This window comes from Pristiophorus japonicus, chromosome 9 (genome assembly GCF_044704955.1).
Source record: "Pristiophorus japonicus isolate sPriJap1 chromosome 9, sPriJap1.hap1, whole genome shotgun sequence".
NCBI classification, from domain to species: Eukaryota; Metazoa; Chordata; class Chondrichthyes; family Pristiophoridae; genus Pristiophorus; species Pristiophorus japonicus.
In genome coordinates, this window is record NC_091985.1 from 180,008,101 (window position 1) to 180,024,397 (window position 16,297).

A 16,297-nucleotide genomic window follows, 5' to 3' on the forward strand; every position below is an offset into this window, starting at 1 on the left:
CTCCCCTGTCTCTGGAGCTAATTCCCTGTTTCTGCAGCAATTCCATTGTTTTGCAGTTAATTCACGTGTGCGTGCACATCACACTTTTCCTGTTTCTGCTGTTAATAATCGTGCTGTTGCTGGAGCCAATTCCAGAGTTTCAGGAACGAATTCACCTTTTTTCTGGCGCTCCTAATTGCACTGTTTCTGGATCACCTCATATCCCACTTTGTGGAGCTCCTAATTCCTCTTCCTGGTGCTAATTTCGCCCTTTCTGGATCTAATACACATGTTTAAGGATCCAATACGGCTGTTTCTGGAGACAATTCCCTAGTTTCTAGGGGTACTTCCCTTGTTTGTGGAAGGCTTACTTTCCCTCTTTGTGGATCTTCAAATTCAACTGTTTATGGGGCATCTCATGGTCCTTTGAATGTGGCTCCTAATTTCTCAATATCTGAAGATCCGTATTGTCCTGTTTGTGGTGCTCTCTCCTAATTCCACTGCTACTGGAAGATGTAATAGTCCCAGATACTCCCTACACGGTCCCAGATAGGCCCTACAAAGACCCAGATAGGCCTTACACTGACCCGGATAGGCCTTATACAGACCCAGATAGGCCTTACACAGACGCAGATATGCCCTGCACTGACCCAGATAGGCCCTACACAGAAACAGATTGGCCCTACACAGACCCAGATAGGCCCTACAATGACCCAGATATGCCTTATACAGATGCAGATAGGCCCTACACTGACCCAGATAATCCTTATACAGACCCAGATAGGCCTTCCACAGACCCAGATAGGCCCTACACCGACCCAGATAGGCCCTACACAGACCTAGATAGGTCCTACACAGACTCAGATAGGCCCTACACAGACCCAGATAGTCCCTAAACAGACCCAGATAGACCCTACAAAACACAAAGATAGGCGCTACGCAGACCCATATAGGCCCTACACAGACACAGATAGGCTCTATACAGATCTAGATAGGACCTACACAGAGCCAGATAGGCCCTACACAGAGCTATATATACCCCACACAGACCCAGATAGGCCCTACACAGACGCACATAGGACCTACATCGACCCAGATAGGACTGAGGGCGTAGACAAACCCAGATAGTTCCTACACAGAACCAGATAGGTCCTACACAGACCCAGATAGGACCTACATAGACCCAGATAGGACTGAGGGCGTAGACAAACCCAGATAGTTCCTACACAGACCCAGATAGGACCTACATAGACCCAGATAGGACTGAGGGCGTAAACAAACCCAGATAGGTCCTACACAGACCCAGATAGGCCCAGATATGTCATACACAGAAGTAAATGTCGGTTTGAAAGCGAGATGGACTCATGGGGAAAATCCTGCACTGCATGCCTAGCATTCTTAATTATTCTTTTGGTCACCCCTTCCCCTCTGTCTGCACGCTTTTAAGCTTTGGGATGACTACCTCCTGAAACGTGCTATCCACGTAGCTCTCAGCCTCGCGGATGCACCTTATTGACCTTATTGACTCCACCCGCTGCTCCAGCTCCGAAAGGTGGAGCCATTATAATGCCTCCCGACCTCTCGGCCTCCGAACTCCCGACCTCTCGGCCTCCGAACTCCCGACCTCTCGAACTCCGAACTCCCGTCCTCTCGGACGCCCGAACTCTGTGGCCTCGGAACACGGAACTCCGGAATTCCCGGCCTCCGACTCCCGACCTCTCAGCCTCCAAACTCCCGACCTCTGAGGCCTCCGAACTCCCAACCTCTCGAACTCCGAACTCCCCGCCTCCGAACTCCCGATCTCTCGAACTCCGAACTCCCCGCCTCCGAACTCCCGATCTCTCGAACTCCGAACTCCCCGCCTCCGAACTCCTGACCTCTTTGGCCTCCTAACCCCTGACTTGCCGACATCCCAACTCGCCGAATTCCCGACTCGCCGACCTCCCGACTCATTCGCCGAACTCTCAACTCGCCGAATCTGTAAGCTTTATTAACAGTTTTCTCAACTTTCCCTGCCACCTTCAAGGATTTGTGCTCATATACCCCCTAGGTTTCACTATTCATGCACCCCCTTTAGCATTATACCCTTTAGTTTATATTTCCTCCCCTCGTTCTTTCTACCAAAATGCATCACTTCACACTTTTCTGCACTAAATTCCGTCCGCCACGTGTCTGCTGTTCCACTCGGCTGTCTATATCATCTAAAGGTCGATCGCTATCCTCCTCACTGTTCAATATACATCCAAGTTGTGTGAAATTTGCAAATTTTGAAATTGTGCCATTAACACCCACATCCCAGTCGTGAATATACATTACTGGATGCTAGTATCGATCCTTGGGAAACACTACTGTATACCTTGAACAAGCATCAATTGCCATTTTCTGAAGAATGTTCCAAATCACTATCACAATTTGTGTGTAGACTTGTTTCCTAATTTCACACCTCAAAGGTATGGCTCTAATTTTTATTTCTAATTTTTAGTGTCCTAGACACACCAACCAGCAGAAATCGAATCACTGTATCTAACCCATTCTGTACCCGCCCTAGGAATGTTTGATGGAACAGTGTAGAAGGAGTGTTACTCTGTATCTAATCCGTGCTGTACAAATCCTGAGATTGTTTGATTGCACACTGTAGAGGGAGAGTAACTTTGTATCTCACCTGTGCTTTATTTGAGTGCGTTGATGGGACATTTTGTAAGGAGCACTACTCAATATCTAACCTGCTCAGTGATTGTGTGGTTGGACAGTGCAGCGTGAGCTCCACTCCGTATCTAACCTGTAATAGGAGTGTTTGATGGGACGGTGTAGATGGTGCTTTATTCTGTATCTAACCAGTGATGTACTAGCCTTCGGTGTTCTGGATGGGAGAGTATAGAAGGAGCTTTACTCTGTATCTAACTCGTGCTGTACCTGTCCTGGGAGTGTAGATGGGACAGTGCAGCGAAGGTTATTCATTGCTCATTGCCCTGCACAGTGTCGCTGTGAATCTCCGTCGCCTTCATCGGCACAACTCATTACCGACCGTTGCCCAGAAAGCAGCCGACCACTGACTGGAAGCTGCCGTTCGATTTCCTCCACCGCTTAAAGGTTTGCAGCAGCGGAGTTGTTGTGCCAGCAGGTTCGGTAGCTTCTGCAGTGTCTTTGTGACGGACATTCTGAGTCAACGCTGAGTCCCGGTCTCTCATATATCTCTGATAGTGATACTGTGTTCAGGACCGGGGTACGTAAGTATTTAACGAAAAGATTGTCCCAGGACAGGGAAGATATCTCATTGGGACTGGTGGAGTTGCTCTCACTTGGTCCTGGGACTGGTTTGAATAGCCCTCACTGGGTCCAGGACTGGGACTGGAAATGGGGCAGAATCTGTCACTGGGACTGGGAATGGTGGAGCAGCTCTCCATGGGAGTGGCGGAGAATCACTCACTGGGACTGGAACTGGGACTCGATCAAAAGCTTTCATTGGAATTGGGGAGTAGATGTCACAACGAGTGGGACTGGGGGAATTACCTCACTGGGTCCTGGACTGGGTCTGGGGGAACAGGTCCAGGGCCCTGACCCAGATGCAGGGATTCTCTGTGCTGACTTGTAGGATACATCCACGTCTGGCCCCAGACACAGCAGCCTCTGCCTATTTATTATGCACTGGGCCCGCAGCACTTGTCCTGTTGTAACCTTCACTGTGAAGGGGGAGCGTCAGAGGATGAAACCCGATGGAGTTTGTGAGCTGTTCTGGTCTCCCTCTGAGCTCATGAATAACCAGTCTGCTGGTCCCAGTGTGGAGGGGTCGATATAGTTGTATATTTTTATAATGAGTACTTTTGTACTTGTTCACAATTGGATCATTCTAAATTCAATGATTTTGTATGGTACAGGTGACAGATGCCTTCTGCGCTTTTCTTATACATCCTGTTCAAGGGGGAATGCCATAATGATCCTAGTGCCTCTCAGGGTCGCTCTGACTGTGTCCGCTTTAGACAACATGTACCAAATCTCATCACCAACTTCCCAAAGGGCCACTAGAGGACGGTCAATAAATATCGGTGACACCCACATCCCAACTATGCATTTCATTTTTAAAAGGTTACGTCGTTCTGTCCACCATCTCACTCAGTCTCAGAGTTGTGCAACATTTGCAGGTTTTCGGCTCCGAGTGATGGAACAGTCTGGGACTCTTTTTACTGGAAAAAAGACTGCTGAGGGATGACCTGAGAATTGTACTTAAAATTATGAGAGGATTTGACATGGTAGATGTAGCGAAAATATTTCCAATTGTAGTTCAAAACCTGGGACCATAAATACAACATAGGCACCAATAGATCCAATTGGGAATTCAAGAGCAACTTCGGAATCCAGAGAAACGTGAGTATGTGGAACTCGCTACGACATGGACTGGTTGAGATGATTAGCTGAGGTGCATTTAAGGGGAAGCTGGGTAGGTGACTGAGCGAGAAAGAAAGAAGAAGAAAGAAGACTTGTATTTATATAGCACCTTTCGCTACAGTTGAAGACTGGCTGCCCTGATGGTGGGGACCTCAGGATGATGCCGATATCGATAATCTTCTTGGCACTTCTGGCTGAACATTATTGCGAATGCATCAGCCTTGTATTTCGCACTCACGTGCTGGGCTTCGCCATCATTGAGGATAAATTGTTTATCTTAGCTGACACACTATGAAGAATAATGGAAGGGATGATCGGTCGTGGAATATAACCCATACAGACACTAACAATTTACTCGTGTGTTTATTGCAGGTCGCAATGGCAATGGTGCAAGAATAAATCCAGTAAGTCTCTCTTTTAATAATAATCGTGGTTTGAAAAGCTGATGGGATTCATGGAACCATGTAATGCCATTGGATCGTTCGATTTAAATGAGCCAGGGAGGAACCTGTAAGGTGTGCCCCATGTCTGCTATGGCTCAATGGAGAGCACTCTCAACTCTGATTCAGAAATGTGTGGGTTCAAGTCCCACTCCAGAGACCTGAGCCCATAATCTAGGCTGGCACTCCAGTGCAGTGCTGAGGGAGTGCTGTACTGTCGGAGGTGCCGTCTTTCCAATGATATGCTAAACCGGGGCCCCGCCTGCCCCATCAATTGAACGTAAAAGATCCCGCAGCCACTATTTCAAAGAAGAGCAGCGGTGTGTCGTGGGTAATATTGATCCCTCATCACGGCAGCCAGTCCTCAGCCAATGATAAAAACAAAGATGATCTGGTCATTACCTCTTTGCCGTTTGTGGGAGCTTGCTGTGTGCAAATTGGCTGCCGTGTTTCCCACATTACAACAGTGGCTACACCCAAAACACACTTAATTGCCTGTAAAGCGATTTGAGAGGTCCGATGGTCGTGAAAGGCGTTAAACTGATGCAAGTCTTTCTTTGAAAATGCAGTCACACTGCTGATTTAATTTACTTCGAATGCCATGAGAATTCGCTGAACGTCAAATGAGCGTAAATGGTCAAAAGTCAGCGTTAAAACTGTGGTGCCAAGGAAAGCGCCGAATTAACGTCACCATTTCCTTATTTGATATGAAAAATGGGGCATCAACTCAGTCATGCGCATTCGGCAATCTGGGAAGCTGTTCACTTTTAAATGTAACTTATACTGATGCCATAAAATGCATTTAGAGAAGCAGAAAATACAGAACAGTTATCAGTGAACATATTTATTTAAAAGATCAATACAATGCTCCTTTAGTTTATTTAGTTGTCCCATTAACATCTCCTTTTCCCTTGCGCAATCATCCCGTTTGCTATTTAATCTCTCCTGCCCTCCACTCTATCACAGACATTCCCTATTATTCTTACCTTTCCCTGCCTCCCTACCGGCTTAAAAGCTATGTGAGAATGTAAGTTGTGAGGAGGATGCAAAGGGGCTGCAAGGGGATAAGGACAGGTTAAGTGAGTGGGTAAGGACATGCAAAATGGAATATCATTTGTAATGTTATCCACTTTGGTTGGAAAAATAGAAAAGCACAGTATTTTTGGAGATGGTGAGCGGTTGAGAAATGTTGATGTTCAGAGGGACTAAAAAGAACATAAGAACATAAGAAATAGTAGCAGGAGTAGGCCATACGGCCCCTCGAGCCTGCTCCATCATTCAATAAGATCATGGCTTATCCGATCATGGACTCAGGTCCAACTCCCTGCCCGCTCCCCATAACCCCTTAATCCCTTATCGGTTTAGAAACTGTCTATCTCTGCCTTAAATTTATTCAATATCCCGGCTTCCACAGATCTCTGAAGAAGCGAATTCCACAGATTTACAGCACTCTCAGAGAGGAAATTGCTCCTCGTCAGTATTAATTGGGCGGCCCCTTAGTCTAATATTATGGCCCCTGGTTCTAGTCTCCCGTCTCCCCTATTAGTGGAAACATCCTCTCTGCATCTACCTTGTCAAGCCCCCTCATAATCTTATACGTTTCGATAAGATCACCTCGCATTCCTCTGAATTCCAATGAGTAGAGGCCCAACGTCCTCAACCTTTCGTCATAAGTCAATCCCCTCATTTTCGGAATCAACCTAGTGAACCTTCTCTGAACTGCCTCCAAAGCACATATAAACTTTCGTAAATATGTAAACCAAAACTGTACACAGTATTCCATGTATGGCCTCACCAATACCCTATACAACTGTAGCAAGATTTCCCTGCTTTTATACGGCATCCCCTTTTCAATAAAGGCCAAGATTCCATTGGCCTTCCTGATCACTTGGCCTACTTGCATACTAACCTTTCGTGTTTCATGCACAAGTACCCCCAAATCCTCCTGTACTGTGGCACTTTGCAATGTTTCTCCATTTGAATAATAACTTGCTCTTTGATTTTTTTCTGCCAAAGTGCATGACTTCACACTTTCCAACATTACACTCCATCTGCCAATTTTTTTGCCCACTCACTTAGCCTGTCTATATCCTTTTGCAGATTTTTTGTGACCTGCTCACACATTGCTTTTCCTCCCATCTTTGTATCATCAGTAAACTTGGCTATGCTACACTCAGTCCTTTCTTCCAAGTTGTTTACATAGATTGTAAATAGTTGGGGTTCCAGCACTGATCCCTGTGTGTGGCACCCCTAGTTACTAATTGCCAACCCGAGAATAAACCATGTATTCCAAGTCTCTGTTTTCTGTTAGTTAGCCAATCCTCTATAGCTACTAATATATTAGCCCAACCCCGTGAAATGTATCTTCTGCAGTAACCTTTTATGTGGCACTTTGTCAAATGCCTTCTGAAAGTCCAAATACACCACATCCACTGGTTCCCCTTTACCTAACCTGTTCGTTGCAACCTCAAAGAATTCCAGCAAATTTGTCAAACATGACTTCCCCTTCATAAATCCATGCTGACTCTGCCTGGCCGAATTATACTTTTTCAAATGTCCTGCCCTGCTTCTTTAATAATGGACTCCAACATTTTCCCAACCACAGATGTTACGCTAACTGGTCTATAGTTTCATGCTCTTTGTCTGCCTCCTTTTTTTAAATAGGGGGTTTACATTTGCAGCGTTACAATCTTGGGAACCAAACCAGAATCCAAGGAATTTTGGTAAATTACAACCAATGCATCCACTATCCCTGCCGTTACATCGCTTAATACCCTAGGATGCAAGCCATCAGGTCCAGGGGATTTATTTCCCATTAGTCCCAATATCTTACTGAGCAATACCTCCTTAGTGATTGTGATTGTGTTAAGTTCCTCCCCCTATAGCCACTTGACTATCCACTGTTGGGATATTGTTAGTGTCCTCTACCGTAAAGACTGATACAAAATATTTGTTCAGAATTTCTGCCATTTCCATGTTCCCCATTATTAATTCCCTGTTCTCGTTCTCTCAGGGACCAACATTTACTTTAGCCACTCGTTTCCTTTATATATACCTATAGAAACTCTAGCTATCGGTTTTTATAATTCGTGCTAGTTTATTTTCATAGTCTATCTTCCCTTTCTTGATCATTTTTTTTAGTCATTCGTTGCTTGGGTGTCCTAATCACAGAAAGTATGCAGGTAGAGCAAACAATTATGATAGCAAATTCTATGTTGGCCTTTATTACAAAGAGTTGAGTTAAGAGTAAAGAATTTATTGCAATTTCCAATTTGGTGCCTATCGCCCAAAAAATGGGCGATGTTCCAGCGATGTTCGATGTCTTAGCCTTACTAATCGCTGAACATTGCCCATTTTTGGCTCGCGATTTTCCACTTGGTGATAGGCCAGCGATGTGAAATGGTCGACGCAAAAGGTCAGCGATGTGACGTGCGCCCAGCGAACGGCCAGCGATGTCAAAGTCAAAAGCTTCCATAGCAATGGCCTGCATATGCATTTTTTTCCCCGGTTGACAGCCTTGCGTTTCGGGAGGTTATCCACACATGCGCAGAAGGCCGTTTGTGGTGGGGGAGAGAGAGAGAGAACGAGAAGGAGCAGAGATAAAGCAATGTGGTGAGTGAGCATCGGTGGTGGAGAAAATGTTGGAATCAATTATTAAAGATGAAATAGCAGCGCATTTGGAAAGCAGTGACAGGATCAGTCCAATTCAGCATGGATTTATGAAAGGGAAATCATGTTTGACAAAACTTCTAGAATTTTTTGAGAATGTAACTAGTAGAGTGGACAAGGGAGAACCAGTGGATGTGGTGTATCTGGTCTTTCAAAAGGTCCCACACAAGAGATTAGTGTGCAAAATTAAAGCACATGGTATTGGGGGTAATGTATTGACGTGGATCGAGAACTGGTTGGCAGACAGGAAGCAGAGAGTCGGGATAAATGGGTCTTTTTCAGAATGACAGGCAGTGACCAGTGGGGTGCCGCAGGGCTCAGTGCTGGGATTCCAGCTATTTACAATATACATCAATGATTTAGATGAAGGAATTGAGTGTAATATCTCCAAGTTTGCAGATGACACTAAGCTGGGTGGCGGTGTAAGCTGTGTGGAGGATGCTAAGAGGCTGCAGAGTGATTTGGACAGGTTAGGTGAGTCGGCAAATGCATGGCAAATGCAGTATAATGTGAATAAATGTGAGGTTATCCACTTTGGTGGCAAAAGCAGGAAGACCGAATAGTATCTGAATGGTGACAGATTAGGAAAAGGGGAGATTCAATGAGACCTGGGTGTCATGGTACATCAGTCATTGAAGGTTGGCATGCAGGTACAGCAGGCGGTGAAGAAGGCAAATGGTATGTTGGCCTTCATAGCTACAGGATTTGAGTACAGGAGCAGGGAGGTCTTACTGCAGTTGTACAGGGCCTTGGTGAGGCCTCACCTGGAATATTGTGTTGAGTTTTGGTCTTCTAATTTGAGGAAGGATGTTCTTGCTATTGAGGGAGTACTGCGAAGGTTCACCAGACTGATTCTGGGATGGCAGGACTGACATATGAGGAGCGACTGGATCAACTGGGCTTGTATCCACTGGAGTCTAGAAGAATGAGAGGGGATCTCATAGAAACATATAAAATTCTGACGGGATTGGACAGGTTAGATGCAGGAAGAATGTTCCCCTTGCTGGGGAGTTCCAGAACCAGAGAATACAGTCTAAGGATAAGGGGTAAGCCATTTAAGACCGAGATGAGGAGAAATGTCTTCAATCAGAGAATGGTTAACCTATGGAATTCCCTACCGCAGATAGCTGTTGATGCCAGTTCGTTAGATATATTCAAAGGGGAGTCAGATATGGCCCTTACGGCCAAAGGGATCAAGGTGTATGGAGAGAAAGCAGGAAAGGGGTACTGAGGTTGAATGATCAGCCATGATCATATTGAATGGTGGTGCAGGCTCGAAGGGCCGAATAGCCTACTCCTGCACCTATTTTCTATTTTTCTATGTTTCCCTGAGAGAGTAGAAAGATGGAAAAGTGAATTTAAATCGAAAACGAACAGACGTAAAAGCCAGTAGATAAAATTTAAGAACTTCAGAACAATGTTAAAAAAGTCATTGCTGAAATGATATTGTACATTATTCTACAATGCACTAAAGATGTCATCCTCGTCTGAGAGCGTGGAGAGGGCTCGGAGAAGGGCCAAATATTTTTCAGATGAGGCAAACGAGACCCTCGTTCAGGAGGTTTATGCAAGGTGGGGTGAGTTAACCCGGTGTGGCAGTGGGAAACCCCCTACCCGGGTGTACCGTAATATATGTATGGAGATCTTAAACATCGTCTAAGCAGCATCCAACGAGGCGAGGGGGTCAGACCAATGCCGTAAGCGTTGGAACAGCCTGGTTGCCTCAGCAAGAGTAAGTACAGATTTTACATTGTATTGATGAACATTGTAATTAGAATTTTAATTATCTCCTGCATTGAAATATATTTTGTTCAGGATGGGACACTTTCGTACATTAGCTCCTGATATTCCAGACCTCAATGCAGATTGTGTTAGAGAGAGATATGTTTGTTTCAGTTATTGGCTCCTAACTCCAAGACTTATTAAAATGTATTTCCATGATAGTACCGATACCATCGGGATTATGCCATGCACTTTACAACTTTTGCAGAGGAAGATATCGAACAACCATGCACAGCAGAGGCGCGCGGGAGGGAGCCCTGCTGCCTTACAACCTTTAAGTGACATTGAGGAGCATGCTGCGGCTCTGGTTGGGAGCCACAGTCGAGCGGCTATCTCCCGTGATTCTGTAGAGCCCTCTGATGTGTCACGTGAATAATGTGTCCGGCAGTGTTAAAGTAATGTAACGTCATTTAATTACAATATACGAATGTACACTCCTCTTAATCAATCTGTCTATCTCAGACTATTCCTGCCTTCTCTGTGTAACTCAATTCCGCACAGATGTCCTACCATATGTAACTGCATGTGCTGTATTGTTATGTAACGTCTATTGGTCTCATTTATTGTAGTAGTGATACTTCTCCTTCGTTTGCCAGTGCAGCGCAAGAATGTGTGCCCTTCTGTTCTAATAAGTTCAATAAGCTCAATTATGTTTTGCAGGTCCCACAACACCAATGTGTAGACCTGAACCTGAACCTGCACCGTTGCAGATTGCACTGTTTACGAAGCACCTAATTTTGCTTTTTATGTGGGAACCATTTCCCCGATATATATAGCTCCGAATGATTCTGCTTATGGTGCGCTCCCTTAATTCCCCTGCTACAGGAACAGTTAATGTACCTGATTCTTGAGCCAACTCTCCTCTTTCTTCACCTAATTCCCCCGTTCCTGGAGCTAATTCCCCTTTTTCTGAAGATAATTTAGCTTTTTTCTTGAGATCCTAATATCCCAGTTTGTGGAGTTGCTAATTCCTCTGTTTCTGGAGGTAACTCCTGTGTTTCTGTAGCTAATTCAACGGTTTCTGGAGCTAATACCTGTGTTTCTGGTGAAACTTCTCTAGTTTCTGGAGGTCCCAGTTCCCCTGTTTCGGGAGATATTTCAGTTATTTGTGGAGCTCCAAATTCCCATGTCTCTGGAGCTCCAAATTGTCCTGTTTATGAAGCATCTTATTGTCCCTTTTACGTGTCTACTAGTTCGCCGATGTGTATAGATCCGAATTGTCCAGTTTATAGTGCGCTCGTAATTCCCCTGCTACAGGACCAGCTAATTCGCCTGTTTCTGGAGCTGCCTCCAAATTTCAGTTTCTGGAGCCCGCTACTAATTCTCCTGTAACTCCAAAATCTCCAGTTTATGTCGCTCCAAATTACTTTGTTTATGGAACCAAAGTTCCCTTGTTTCTGGATCTTGTAATTTTGCTGTTTCTGGAGCTAATTCTCATCTTTAAGGAGCTAATTCCCTTTTTTCTGTAGCTGAAAAGTCCTGTTTCTGGAGCACATTATTCTCCCTCTTTCTGGAGCTAATTACCATATTTCTGGACATAATTCCTCTCTTTCTGGAGCTTCTAATTCCGGTGTTTCTTGAGCGCCGATTTCCCCGGTTTGTGGAGTTAATCCTAACTCCCCTGTTTTTGGAATTCATTCCTGAATTTAAGCAGATCTGATTCCCCCTATTTCTGGAGCTAATTCCCCTGTTCTGGGACTAATTTCTCTGTTTCTGGAGTTGCTGAATCCCATGTTTTGGGAGCTCCTAATGCTCCTGTTTCTGGAGCTCCTAATACCCCAGGTTACGGAGGTCCTGGCTCCCCTATTTCTGGAGATATTTCACTTATTGTGGAGTCCCTAATTCGTCTGTTTCTGGAGCTCCAAATTGTGCTGTTTATCAAGCACCTAATAATTATGTGGCTACCATTTCCCCGATATATATATATAGCTCCGAATTATTCTGCTTAATGTGCGCTCTGCTAATTCCCCTGTTTCCATATCTAATTCCCTTGTTTCTGAGCTCATTCCCGTGTTCCTGGAGTTCCTACTTCCGCTCTTACTGCAGCTCCTAATCCCCCTGTTCCTGGAGCTAATTCCACTATTTCTGGAGCTAATTCTTCTTTTTTCTGGAGATCCTAATATCGCAGTTTGGCGAGCTCCTAATGGCTCTGTTTCTGGAGGTAATCCAAATGTTCCTGGAGCTAATAGCTTTGTTTCTGGAGAAAATGCGCTAGTTTCTGGAGTCCCTAGTTCCCCTCGTTCTGGAGACATTGCAATTGTTTATAGAGTTCCTAATTCCCGTTTATGGAGCTCCAAATTGTGCTATTTATGAAGCACCGATTTGTTCTTTATACGTATCTACCAGTTCGCCAATATATATAGCTCCGAATTGACCCAATCTCTGACAGCTGACTGTACTCTTTGTCGCCACTCACTGATTTCACTCCCTGACCCCTGACACCTGACCCCAGATCTCCAAAATTGGTGGAATTATGAGAAAGCTCCAGAAACAGGGGAATTTGGTGGACCAGAAAAGAGGCAGAGGGATCTGCAAAATCTAGGGAATGAGGAACTCCAGAAACAGGAATTAGGAGAGATGACCCAAAACGGGGCCGTTACGAGAGAGCTCCAGAAAGAGGGGAATTAAGAGCTCAGGAAACAGTAATTATGAGTGATCACTCGAATGAGTGCAGTTAGGAGAGAGCTCCAGAAGCAGAGCAATTAGTTGCTCCGTTAACAAGGGAATTTGAGCAGAAAAAACGGCGAAATTGGAGCTCCAGAAATAGAAAAATTGCATGTACCATAAAGAGGGGAACGAGAAGCTCCATAAACAGGGAATAAGAGCATCAGGAAGAGAAGAATTAGGACCTCATGGAACGTTGGAATGAGGATCTTCAGAATAAGCAGGAATGAGGAGAGGGCACCCGAATGAGCAGAATTGTGAGATGCAGAAACAAGGGAATTAGGAACTCCAGATACAGGGACTCTGATCCATGGCCCTATTCCCTCACACAACTCTCGCACCCCCATCCCAATTTATGAAACCTGATCTCATTCACCTAACCAGACACCAATCCCTGATCCCTGACCCCGCAGTCTTAATGCTGACCCCACTCTTTGAACCCTTATGCCACATTCTCCCTCCTGACCCGACTGTATTACACATGGCCCACTCTTTGGTGCCTGAACCAACTCTTTGACGCAGGAGCTCAATCTCCGACCTCTGATTCCACGTTCTGGCCCCTGACCCCAATCTCTGACACGTGACCTCCATCTCTGACCGCACTCTCTCACCACTGAGCCCACTCACTGACCCCATCACTGAACCCACTCATTGAGCCCATTCACTGACCCCACTCACTGACCCCACTCACTGACCCCCTCACTGACCCCATTCACTGACCCCATTCAGTGAGCCCACTCACTGAGCCCACTCATTGGGCACACTCACAAACGCCACTTACTGACCCCACTCACTGAGCCCACTCACTGACTCCACTCACTGAGCCCACACACTGACCCCTGACCACATTCACTGACCCCACTCACTGAGCCCACTCACTCACGCCACTTACTGACCCCACTCACTGAGCCCACTCACTGAGCCCACTCATTGCGCCCACTGATTGACACCACTCACTGACCCAATTCACTGACCCCACTCGCTGCGCACATACACTGCGCCCACTCGCTGACCCCACTCACTGACCCCACTCTGAGTCCTCTCACTGAGCCCACTCACTGAGCCCACTCACTGAGCTCACTCACTGACACCACTCACTGACCCCACTCACTGAGCCCACTCACTGACCCAACTCACTGACCCAACTCCCTGACCCCACTCACTGACCCCACCCATTGAGCCCACTCACAGAGCCCACTCACTGACCGAACTCACTGACCCCACTCACTGAGCCCACTCACTGACCCCACCCACTGAGCCCAATCACTGACCCCTGACCCCACTCACTGAGCCCACTCACTGACCATACCCACTGACCCCACCCACTGAGCCCACTCACTGACCCCACTCACTGACCCCGATCCCACTCACTGAGCCTACTCACTGACCCCACTCACTGAGCCCACTCACTAAGCCCACTCACTGAGCTCACTTAGTGACCCCTGACCCCACTCACTTACCCCACTCTGAGTCCTCTCACTGAGCCCACTCACTGACCCCACTCACTGACACTACTTACTGAACCCCACTCACTGACACCTCTCCCTGACTCCTGACCACACTCACTGACCCCTGACCCCACTCACTGAACCCACTCACTGACACCACTCTCTGACTCCTGAGCACACTCACTGACCCCTGACCCCACTCACTGACCCCACTCACTGACCCCACTCACTGAACCCACTCAGTGACCCCACTCACTAAGCCCCACTCACTGAACCCACTCCCTGACCCCAAACACTGACCCCTGATCCCATTCACTGAGCCCACTCACTGAGCCCACTCACAGACCCCACTCACTGAGCCCACTCACAGACCCCACTCACTGAGCCCACTCACTGAGCCCACTCACAGACCCCACTCACGAGCCCACTCACTGAGTCCTGACCCCACTCATAGAAATAGAAAACATAGAAAATAGGTGCAGGAGTAGGCCATTCCGCCCTTCGAGCCTGCACCGCCATTCAATGAGTTCATGGCTGAACATGCAACTTCAGTACCCCATTCCTGCTTTCTCGCCATACCCCTTGATCCCCCGATAGTAAGGACTACATCTAACTCCTTTTTGAATATATTTAGTGAATTGGCCTCAACAACTTTCTGTGGTAGAGAATTCCACAGGTTCACCACTCCCTGGATGAAGATGTTTCTCCTCATTCGGTCCTAAATGGCTTACCCCTTATCCTTAGACTGTGACCACTGGTTCTGGACTGCCCCAACATTGGGAACATTCTTCCTGCATCTAACCTGTCTAAACCCGTCAGAATTTTAAACGTTTCTATGAGATCCCCTCTCATTCTTCTGAACTCCAGTGAATACAAGCCCAGTTGATCCAGTATTTCTTGATATGTCAGTCCCGCCATCCCGGGAATCAATCTGGTGAACCTTCGCTGCACTCCCTCAATAGCAAGAATGTCCTTCCTCAAGTTAGGAGAACAAAACTGTACACAATACTCCAGGTGTGGCCTCACCAAGGCCCTGTACATCTGTAGCAACACCTCCCTGCCCCTGTACTCAAATCCCCTCGTATGAAGGCCAACCTGCCATTTGTTTTCTTCACCGCCTGCTGTACCTGCATGCCAACCTTCAATGACACCCAGGTCTCGTTGCACCTTCCCTTTTCCTAATACGTCACCATTCAGATAATATTCTGTCTCTCTGTTTTACCACCAAAGTGGATAACCTCACATTTATCCCAATTATACTTCATCTGCCATGCATTTGCCCACTCACCTAACCTATCCAAGTCACTCTGCAGCCTCACAGCATCCTCCCCGCAGCTCACACTGCCACCCAACTTAGTGTCATCCCCAAATTTGAGATACTACATTTAATCCCCTCGTCTAAATCATTAATGTACAGTGTAAACAGCTGGGGCCCCAGCACAGAACCTTGCGGTACCCCACTAGTCACTGCCTGCCTTTCTGAAAAGTATCCATTTACTCCTACTCTTTGCTTCCTGTCTGACAACCAGTTCTCAATCCATGTCAGCACACTACCCTCAATCTCATGTGCTTTAACTTTGCACATTAATCTCTTTTGTGGGACCTTGTCGAAAGCCTTCTGAAAGTCCAAATATACCACATCAATTGGCTCTCCTTTGTCCACTCTACTGGAAACATCCTCAAAAATTCCAGAAGATTTGTCAAGCATGATTTCCCTTTCACAAATCCATGCTGACTTGGACCTATCATGGCACCTCTTTCCAAATGCGCTGCTATGACATCCTTAATAATTGATTCCATCATTTTACCCACTACTGATGTCAGGCTGACCGGTCTATAATTCCCTGTTTTCTCTCTCCCTCCGTTTTTAAAAAGTGGGGTTACATTGGCTACCCTCCACTCGATAGGAACTGATCCAGAGTCTATGGAATG